This window comes from Ruditapes philippinarum, unplaced genomic scaffold, assembly GCF_026571515.1.
Source record: "Ruditapes philippinarum isolate M1 unplaced genomic scaffold, ASM2657151v2 ctg803_1_1_1_1, whole genome shotgun sequence".
Taxonomy (NCBI): Eukaryota; Metazoa; Mollusca; class Bivalvia; order Venerida; family Veneridae; genus Ruditapes; species Ruditapes philippinarum.
Genome location: NW_026866327.1, coordinates 223,655 through 234,908, shown reverse-complemented (window position 1 = coordinate 234,908; position 11,254 = coordinate 223,655).

Genomic DNA, 11,254 nt, shown 5'->3' with positions numbered 1-11,254 from the left:
ACAAACACCCAATAATTGTGAAAAGTCGAAACCATGTTGTTGTAAAGTCGAAACCACGATAATAAAAGGGTGAAACAGTTTCATACCGACTATTCACTATCTTGACTTTTTACCAACGTAATTTCATGTTTTTGTTGTTTCGGGTTATGTGTGTGTCGAGATGGTCCTAACACGACAACATAGATTCAGATTTAGATATATAGTAAATAAATATAATAAACTTTCTTGGTTACCAACACTGGGTTTCCATTAAAAATGGCTTCCACAGGATGTTTGTAACGCGGATATGTTTTTGTATATTTTTAAAAACGTATTTGTGATAACAATTTTCAGTTATTCCACGAGCGTCTAGAAAATTGAACTCTTGTAAGATTTTTCGCAAAGATAATTGATTACACTTTCAAAGTTGTTTTTTTATAAATTGTTACAATCATGAATATAGAAAAGCTCTTGTTGGTCGATGTTTGTCTACTTAGTATATTCAATGAACGCAACCCCACCCGATCCAGCAACAAGAGCCAGCGGCAAGAAGCCCAGAAGGACCCCAAACAAAAACAAAACAGGGCACAAGGCAGAGCATGGGCAGGCCAACCGCTTTAATCATAAATAATTAGATGATTGAATAATAGGCCCATAAAGTCATAGGGCATAGGGTAAGGGGACAGGAGACCCGGGTAATGGAGAGTATAAATATCACAAACAAAAACCAGGGGCAAATAGAAAGGAACTTACCGTAGACGAGAAAACAACAAGGGATGTAAGTGTCACCAAAACAGTATGAAACAACATAGACATACATCTGAGGAACAGAGAGGGGCGCAGCCTTGGAACGGTCATCAGCACAAGTACTGCTGGGGAGTTTAAACCGGTTAATGGTGTACCATACCTCGCTCTTAGCCCCACCATGTTCCTATAAACGAGACAGTGTAAATAAAATGTATCCCCGCCAAGTGAAATTCTTACAGTTGTTATGGTTACAAAAGGTTAAATAAGTAAAACATCAAAATGATCATGTCGAAACATATAAAAACCCAATGACCATAACAAAGGTACTCAATGTCTTAAAGGAAGACAGAGCAACAAGAAAATTACCTACAAGGGCCCGACAAAGCAAGACAGAAGACGAACATTAAGGCAATTCAGTCCCAAAGGGCTTTAAGAACTGTCCATCATAGAGTCTCCCACTTGGTCCGTCAGATGTATTCAAAAGAGAAAAGCGTAGCGTCCAACTGTAAGTGGTTTGAACACTAAGCATGCGGTATGTCTTAAAATAGTAGGGTCATAACCCCTTTTAATAAACCGTTTAATAATTTTAGTAAAGACAACAGAACAAATACAATGACCAGAGATCTTACAAAGTTTGTAAATAACATACCCGTAAAAATCAGGCTAGCTAATCCTTTGTCGCAGAAGTGTTTTTAGATCACTATTGAATTTAGAAATTAAATCAAAGTAACGATTGTAAAATTTTGTAAAATATATACGTAATTTATAAAAGCGGTAGCCCTGTTTTCGTAGCTTACCGGTAATGAAAATATTTCGCTCGTTAAAATCCTTTACGTTGCTACAAGCCCTAGCGAATCTAATTAACTGAGATATATAAACCCCGTAAGATGTTGCATGCGATACGTCTTCATCCAAATGAGGATAATTTACCATACCAAAATAAGTCATCTCTTTTATCATAGATTTTCGTGTGAATAGAATTGTTTTTGATAGTGATATGAAGATCCAAAAACGATGTAGTAAAATTTCAAGAATTCGTTTTATTAAGTTGTAGCTCAGTAGGATAAATATTAGACACCATTTGATCAAAATAAGAATTATCTAAATTAAAAATGTCATCAAGGTATCTTGAAGTGTTATTAAATGCTAATATAACATCTTGTTGTTTATCTTCAGTAAATATCTTTCATAGAAATATAAAAACAAATCGGCGACCAGGGGTGCACAATTAGTACCCATAGGAATTCCTATAAATATTGTCTAAAAGAAAAGAGAGTGCTCTACAAACTTCGTCACAGGTCCACATAGTATACTGTTTTACAATACAGTTTGTAAAGAAGGCTTTTTGAGAGTTACATGCAAGAAATGTAACTTTTTCCCGTGCAAAGGTTTTCTGAATAAGGGAAATTAGTATAGTTTATCATTAATTATATCATGTAGAAGTGTAGTATAAAGGGTAGAAAAATCGTAAGTACTGACAGTTGAAGCTTGATAGTTCTTAATTTTCAATTTATCAAGAATTTCACCAGAATTCTTAATGGACCAAGATAGATGTTTGTCGGTATTTTCGTACACTTTATCACAATATCTAATTACATTTGTTTAAATGGCAGTCAAACAAGACGTCAATTAAAATAGAAAGTTTACTTGTTGTGCAAGATGTAGAATTAGCAATAAATCTGGCTTTGTAAGGTTTTATTATCTAATTTAGGAATCCAATACATAATAGGAAGTTTGAGTTCTTTTTCATCGATTCGGACTTTTAGACTGGAAATATTAGTCACGTGACTGATAACAATGTCTTTTTCAGAAGCAGTAGTTTTTGGATACGCATTAGTACTATTAAGTTCCTTATGTAAAACGTTAATGTAATGGATACGTCATACAATAATGATATTATTAGCCGCCTTGTCTGCTGGCGCCTAAACAAATTTTGAGTGAAAAGCTAGAATATCCTTTTTCAAATGTCTTAAAGTAAGTATCGGTTTGTTGCGTTCATTGAACGCCGCCTTTCCTTGTTGATCTTGTTTATCATATTTTATGCTCACAAACGTGTTGTTTGTGCCGTGTTGCAGCTGTAAAAAGTCTCCCCGTACATGCAATCAATGTTGTTATATTTTCATCCTCAAGGGATTGTTCGGCGTTCAGTGTTTGTGTCCCCCTCCATGTCCAGCCTTCATAGACTAATGGTTTTTATTTATTTCCACTTTATTACATTTTTATACCCAAATTTTCTTTAATCTTACCCATTTGCAGGTTCTGTGTACACTGTGGCACTAATACTTTAGTCTCGTTACTTTAATATTGGTGCTCCACTGGACACTGAATCATTTTTTTATTACACATAATTAATTATGAATAACTTGAATAGGAACAATACACACTTTCTTTCACCTCTTCGGGTACATTCTACGTCTACTATTTCTTTACAGATTAGAAATCAAAGTACACTTATACGAACACCATCCGTCGTTCTTTCGCCTTTAAACTTTTTATCTGTTAATTATGTCTCCCCCACCTCGGGGGGAGACATATTGTTTTTGCCCTGTCCGTCCGTCCGTCCGTCAGTCCGTCCGTCCGTCCATTCTTCGTTTCCGGACGATAACTAGAGTTCCTTTTGACCTACAGCTCTCAAACTTCATAGGATGAATGGTCTTATTGAGCAGATGATCCCTATTGTTTTTGGGGTCAGTAGTTCAAAGGTCAAGGTCACAGTGACCGTTGGTCAATTTCTCGTTTCCGGATGATAACTAGAGTTCCTTTTGACCTACAGCCCTCAAACTTCATAGGATGATTGGTCTTATAGAGCTGATGATCCCTATTGTTTTGGGGTCAGTAGGTCAAAGGTCAAGGTCACACTGACCGTTGGTCAATTTCTCGTTTCCGGATGATAACTAGAGTTCCTTTAGACCTACAGACCTCAAACTTCATAGGATGATTGGTCTTATTGAGCAGATGATCCCTATTGTTTTGGGGTCAGTAGTTCAAAGGTCAAGGTCACAGTGACCGTTGGTCAATTTCTCGTTTCCGGATGATAACTAGAGTTCCTTTTGACCTACAGCCCTCAAACTTCATAGGATGATTGGTCTTATAGAGCAGATGATCCCTATTGTTTTTGGGGTCAGTAGGTCAAAGGTCAAGGTCACAGTGACCGTTGGTCAATTTCTCATTTCCGGATGAAAACTAGAGTTCCTTTTGACCTACAACCCTCAAACTGGGGGGAAACATATTGTTTTTGCCCTGTCCGTCAGTCCGTCCGTCAGTCCGTCAGTCCGTCCATCCATTCTTCGTTTCCGGACGATAACTAGAGTTCCTTTTGACCTACAGCTCTCAAACTTCATAGGATGAATACGAAACATGTACTCTACACGTTCTCTGGATGTGGTGAATTTTTGTTTCAAGTATCTACCAGAGAGGCTTCATTGTGAAAACGAGTGGAGTCATCCCAACACACTACAGTTATCATGATTTTACATACATTGTAATTTGAGTTGTCTTTCAATAGTGTAAAAAAATCTGACAATATGAACGTTTGTTTCAAGTATCATCAAAATCCTTTAAAGGTTTGAAGAATTATGGAGCAGACACAATTTCATTTAATTTCATTTGTGAAACTATATATGATATGACCATCAAGTGCAATTTCGTTTGACGCCCGCCTGCCATACGCTGATTGAATAACCAGGATTTTCAAAATTGAATACCTGGTTAAAAACAAACAGTTTAGGAAGCATCTTCTCATACAACCTTAACAATAGAAACCATCCATAGACAGCCTTCATTGAAGTGACTACCGGGTATTTACATTATCTTATCTCCATTTCCATTCCTGTTTCCATTCACAGTTATTCTCAGCAGTGGGGGAGACATGCGCTTTTTTACAAAAGCATCCTCTAGTTCATTTTATATTCCACGATCCATTAACTCTAATATTTTCAATAATGCTTTACGCATTAGACTTTCTCCTATAAAACATACCATTCTTAAGAAATATAATATAACTCATACAAATTATTCTCAATGAGCTAGAATGTATCCTTCTATAAATAAGTGTAATTCTAAGAGGTGCGGATGTTGTAACCTTTTATCGCACAGGTCTACAATAACCTCTAATGTAAATGGGAGAACTTTTAATATTATTTTAAATACAGACATTGACTGAAAGGCAACTCATCTTGTTTATGTTTCAACTTGAAACACCCCTGGGTGTGGCATACAGTATGAAGGTCAGACAGGACGTTCTCTTAAAATTCGATTCCGTGAACATTTTTATAAAATGAGAAATCGCACAAAATTTACAACTTTTCTATATCTACATTTTCGTAAAGATGGTCATTCATTTAAAAATGTTTCAATTCAACCAGTGAAACATATAATTTATGATTCTGATGCTTCTGCTAGTTTTAAAGTTAAAGTTAGACACCTAGCAGAATTAAAATGGATCAAGAACTTACAAACGCCTTTCCCACTTGGCCTAAATGACAATATTTTTCAACAAGGTAACATCTCTAAAGATCCAAACATTAATATATTTTCTATTCTGAATATTCGTAAACGTAAGTCCCGATCTCAAGGAGTACGTAGAAATGGCAACATTAAACGTAAATCTAAAATTACACTATCTGTCACCGACTTCAATATTATCTTAAAAAAAACTCTGATAAACATGCAATGTTATCACGTTTTACTTCCCTTTCATTATCATCTCTGAAAATCTTAGACGCGGAGGCAGATAATATAGTTATTCAAACAGATCCTTATATACAGCAGCTTATCTTATTCAAAGTTATACTCAGCACGTCTTAAGACCTCATATCAACAACACTTCTGACCACAACAGGCATTTCCTAAAAGTAACCTTTCTTAATAAAGATATCGATTTCATCGATTTACCAAGTATTTTTCGTGATAAACGTGTCTCTAGTTCAGTTCCTTTATACTTCGAAAACTCCGAGATACCAATTATTTGCTATAAATATAAGAAACCTGTTAGAAATATCATATTTAATTACAACAAAGTGGTTTCTGACTGAGATATACAGTCTAATACTCCAACAACTTGAGACTGCAATAAATCTAATTTCTGCAATTCAGATTTTGGCCATATAATCACTGGTAATTTTGATATAATTGCAGACAAAAGAATTCGTAACTTTTTCTTGAAAGGGCCTAAATACAGAATTCCTTCTGAGATTGATTTTAATGCTTGTCATGGTCAGATTGCTGAATCTATAGAGGAGTTTTCGGTCAAATGGCGTCGCCGTGAAAATGCGGATAGTAATGCTCTAGTTACATGGAAATTATGGATTCACGTATTAATTTCTATCGTGGAAATGAACACCTTTTGCCACCTTAACCAAGACTTACTTTAAGGCATCTGGAAAAAAAATCTAGCTTTTCATTCAAAATTTGTTTTGGTGCCAGCGGACAAGGCGGCTAATAATATTATAATTGTATGACGAATCCATTACATTAACGTTTTGCATAAGGAACTAAATAGTACTAATGCGTATTCTAAAACCTCAGCCTCCGAAAAAGACATTGTAAACGATCATATTACTAATATTTCCAACATTAAAAGTCCAAATTAAGAAAAAGAACTCAAACTTCCTACCCTAAATAACATAAAAAAACCTTACAAAGCCAGATTTATTGCTAATTCTACATCTTGCACTACAAGTAAACTTTCTATTTTGTTGACGTCTTGTTTGACTGCCATTAAATCACATGTAATTAGATATTGTGATAAAGTCTATGAAAACGCAGGCAGACATCTCTTTTGGTCAATTAAAAGTTCCGGTGAAATCTTGGATAAATTCAAAATTAAGAACTTTCAAGCTTCAACATCTTCAACTGTCAGTACATACGATTTTTCTACACTGTATACAACTTTGCCACATCAATTAATCAATGATAAACTGATTTCACTGATTCAGAAAACTTTTGCACGGGAAAAAGTTACCTTTCTAGCATGTTATTCTAACAAAGCTTTTTTTACTAACTTTATTGTTAAACATTATACTATGTGGACATGTGACGAATTTCGTAGTGTTTTAGACAACATTTATGTCAGGTTTGTTAATACCCTATTTAAACAGATTATAGGAATTCCTATGGGTACTAATTGTGCAACCCTTGTCGCCGACTTGTTTCTGTACTGCTATGAAAGAGACTTTATGTTGAGTCTCTCTGAAGATAAACAACAAGATGTTATAGTCGCATTTAATTATACTTCCAGATACCTTGATGATATTTTTAATTTAGATAATTCTTATTTTGATCAAATGGTGTCTGACATTTATCCACATGAACTACAACTTAATAAAACGAACTCTTGAAATTTTAGTACATCATTTTTGGATCTTCATATTACTATCAACAACAATTCTATTCACACTATTTACTAAATTTTACAATCGTAACTTTGATTAATTTCTAAATCCAATAGTGATTTAAAAACTATTCTGCGACAAGGGATTAGCCAGTCTGGTTTTTATGGCGATGTGATTTACAAACTTCGTAAGATTTTGGGTCATGGTAATTTTTCTGCTGTTTTTACTAAAATCATTAAACGTTTTATTAAAAGAGGTTATGACCCTACTATTTTAAGACATACTGCATGTTTAGTGTTCAACCCTTTTACAGTTGGACACTACGCTTTCCTCTTTTGATTGCATCTGACGGACCAAGTGGGAGACTCTATGATGGATAGTTCGTAAAGCCCTTTGGGACTGAATTGTCTTAATGTTCGTCTTCTGCCTTGCTTCGTCGGGCCCTTGTAGGTGATTTTCTTGTTGCTCTGTCTTCCTTTAGGACATTGAGTACTTTTGTTATGGTCATTGGGTTTGCATTTATATGTTTCTACATGATCATTTTGGTGTTTTACTTATTTAACCTTTTGTAACCATAACAACTGTTAGGATTTCACTTGGCGGGGATTCATTTTATTTACACTGTCTCGATTATAGGAACATGGTGGGGCTAAGAGCGAGGTTTGGTGCACCATTAACCGGTTTAAACTTCCCAGCAGTCATTATTATGCTGCTGACCGTTCCAAGGCGGCGCCCCTCTGTGTTCCTCAGATTTATGTCAATGTTGTTTCATACTGTTTTGGTGACACGTTTGCTTGTGTCCCTTGTTGTTTTCACGTCTACGGTAAGTATTTTCCCCCTTTACCCCTGGTTTTTATTTCTTTGATTAACCCCCTTCCCCCGGTCTCCTGTCCCCTTACCCTGTGCCCTTTGACTTTGTGGGCCTATTAGTCAATCATTTATTTATTTATTTTGAATTTCTAATATGTTACTTATTATTTATCATTTGGTGATTTACCTGTCCGTGCTCTGTATTGTGCCCTGTCCTGTTTTTGTTTGGGGTCCGCCTGGGCTCCTTGCCACTGTTTCTTGTTGCTTGGTCGTATGGGGGTTGCGTTCATTGAACGCCGCCTTTCCTTGTTGATCTTGTTTATCATATTTTAGGTGGAAGAAGATGTTCATTTCCACGATAAAAATTATTACGTGAATCAATAATTTTGAAAATATTACGTTTCCAAGAAGCTAGAGCATTACTAACAGCATTTTCACGGCGACACCATTTACTTGAAAAATTCTCAATTGTTTCGGCAATCTTACTTCGACAAGCATTAAAATCAATTTCTGAAGGAATTCTGTTTTTAGGTCCTTTTAAGAATAATTTACGAATTCTATTGTCTGCAATAATATCAAAATAACTAGTGATAATTTGGCCAAAATCTGAATTACAGAATTTAGAAGTATTGCAGCCTCAAGTAGTTGGAGTATTAGACTGAATATCTAAGTCAGAGACCACTTTGTTGTAATTAAATATGATATTTCTAACAGTTTTCTTATACTTATAACAAATAATTGGTATCTCGTTTATCACGAAATATACTGGGTAAATCGATGAAATCGATACCTTTATTAAGAAAAGTAACTTTTAGGAAATGCATGTCGTGGTCATATGTGCCTATATATGTGATAATAGGTTTTAATAAATCCTGCAAGTATGTATCGTTTAACATAAACTTTTATGTTAATCTAAACACTGATGTAAGGCGATTTTGTATTTTCATGTGTAACACACGTAAAATAAAATTCATTTCTCATTCAAGGAGCCATTTCATTTGGAGAAAATAAGTCCGCACTTTGCTAAACCGCTTTTGCAGTTGAATCAATTGCTTTAAATTAAATGTTCTAGTTAAGCAAAAATAAATGCACATCCGAAACAAATGTAACAAATATAGCAGTATTTTTGAAACGCCAAGTATGTAATAAAAAAAAACTAGAATAGGTATATCAAGGTATGTATATGTATATGATTTATACATTTGATTTTAAGCACATGGAGTTTGTATTGTCGATCTGGGTCAATGCAAGAGGAAACGACAAGATTAGATGACAATTTATCTCCGTAAATTTATAACCATTAGAAGTTTGCACACAATACAGTAACTGTATATATAGCGGCCCATCTGGTCGATAATTCTTCTCATTATTTGAAAACTTTACGTCTTATTCGTGCAAACATAAATATTCATATATTCATATAAAACCTTAACAAATTACATCAAATACTAGTAATGTTAAAGGCGATTTTTGAATGAAAAGACAAACATGTGTTTTATAGTGCTTTAGGATTAAGAGGTCTTCCTCCGACAGCAAAACTGGAAAGTCGCCATGTTGGTGAGATTTAAAACCAACTAAAACAGATACTCATTATTCAAATGCATGTTTTATGCTTATCAAGCCCACTTAATTGGAATTATTTGTCAACGTAAACATACTGGTCATTTGTCTTCCATACGAGCTAGCAAATAACTTAAACAGTTTTAATTACTTCAATCTTACAAATAAGCAATAGGAGCACCTGAGTAGAACCAGCGTCCTTCTGTAAGCTTGTTGAATAGCTTCCTCACATGAGATAATACAAAAAAATCTGCCGCGATTTGTACTCACAGTAGGTAGGGAAAAGTTATATGTATTTAGAAACCATAATAGTATTGACACGGAATTCCTCACCAGTGGTCATAATTCTATAGAGAGTAACATTGAATTTTTACACAGCTAAGTTCGAAACAACCAAATAGTCAGGTCTTATAATTGATTTGAGCCATTATAGTCGAAGATGTACGGTAAAACGAATAATGTTGTTTATAAGTCATTGCTTATCACTTTAATATGTTCAATATGGGATATTTTTTTATATTTGAAAATTATTATTGGAGTAACTTTGATTCACATATCACTCATTTATTCTTTATTCCTTACAGTTCCTGAATTCTCTCTGTGATTTAGTTTATGATACATACTAAATGTAAAATGATACTATGAGTAATATTTTCAGAGCCGTCGAAACTTAATCTTCTCATAATTCAATGAATGATTGGCCAAAGTGGGCATATGTTTAAATATATTTTTGTTTAAATTTCAATTGAAGAAGTATCAATTTCATACATGCTTATATATCTTTCTGTACATCAAAGACATGCTTGTGACATAATCTTCGTTATCTTATTCTTGAACTGTCTATTTTACTGCCAACATTCATATAGTATTCTTGTTGAAGTCATAATACTTCAAAAATATTATTCTGCTTAATACGAGGCAAGGTGCTAGGACGGCATCTGTGGTTTATAAAATAAATATGCTTAAACAACATAAACTTTATCAGGCGTTTTTTTATTGGAATTTCCTATTTCAAATGTTGTTTTAGAAATCAGAAAAGTATCTAGATATCATAAAATGTAAATAAACTTTGCTATAATTGTAAATATCGGAAATGCGTGCTTATATTAGTATTTATAATACTGCACGTCGCTTTTCATTGGGTAATCGTGAGGTTTATATAGTTTTATATACACGGCTGTTGTCGATACATGAAGAAATCTTACTTTTTTCTCTAAACAATAATGCGTGCTGTATTATAAATTTGTTATAAAGATTGTTGACAGGATACATGGCCGTATATAAACGGCTGTTTGCAATATAACCCTCGCCTAGCGGCTCAGGCTATATTTATAAACAGCCGTTTATATAGGGCCATATAACCTGTCAACAATCTTTATAACTAATAATGTGTTTATATGTGGACAATGATTCTCATTTCAAAATCGTAATCCGGTACGTATAGTGATAAGAGAATAAGATGCATCTTTTCTGCAGATATTTTACTAGCCATATTCGTCTGGATTTCATTTAAGATAAAACATGAAAATTAATTAATTAATAATGTGGTTTTACATTTTAAAGTAAATATTTGTCTGCAACAGACGTTTTTTAACCATTTTTTGCAAGTTGCAGATTTCGGACGGCGTGGATGAGGTGCATTTCTTACTAAATCCTCGCAACTTATGCATTTTTATACCACTGTGTGACAAATGAAAAAGAAAGTTCATTTTTTCCATAAATATGACATTTCACTAAATATGTCCCTGAATACAGCGGTTGTTGATATAGGACCTTATTTGGTAAGTGAAAGGATACCTTTTCCCAACCATTTGAGCTTTAGCATA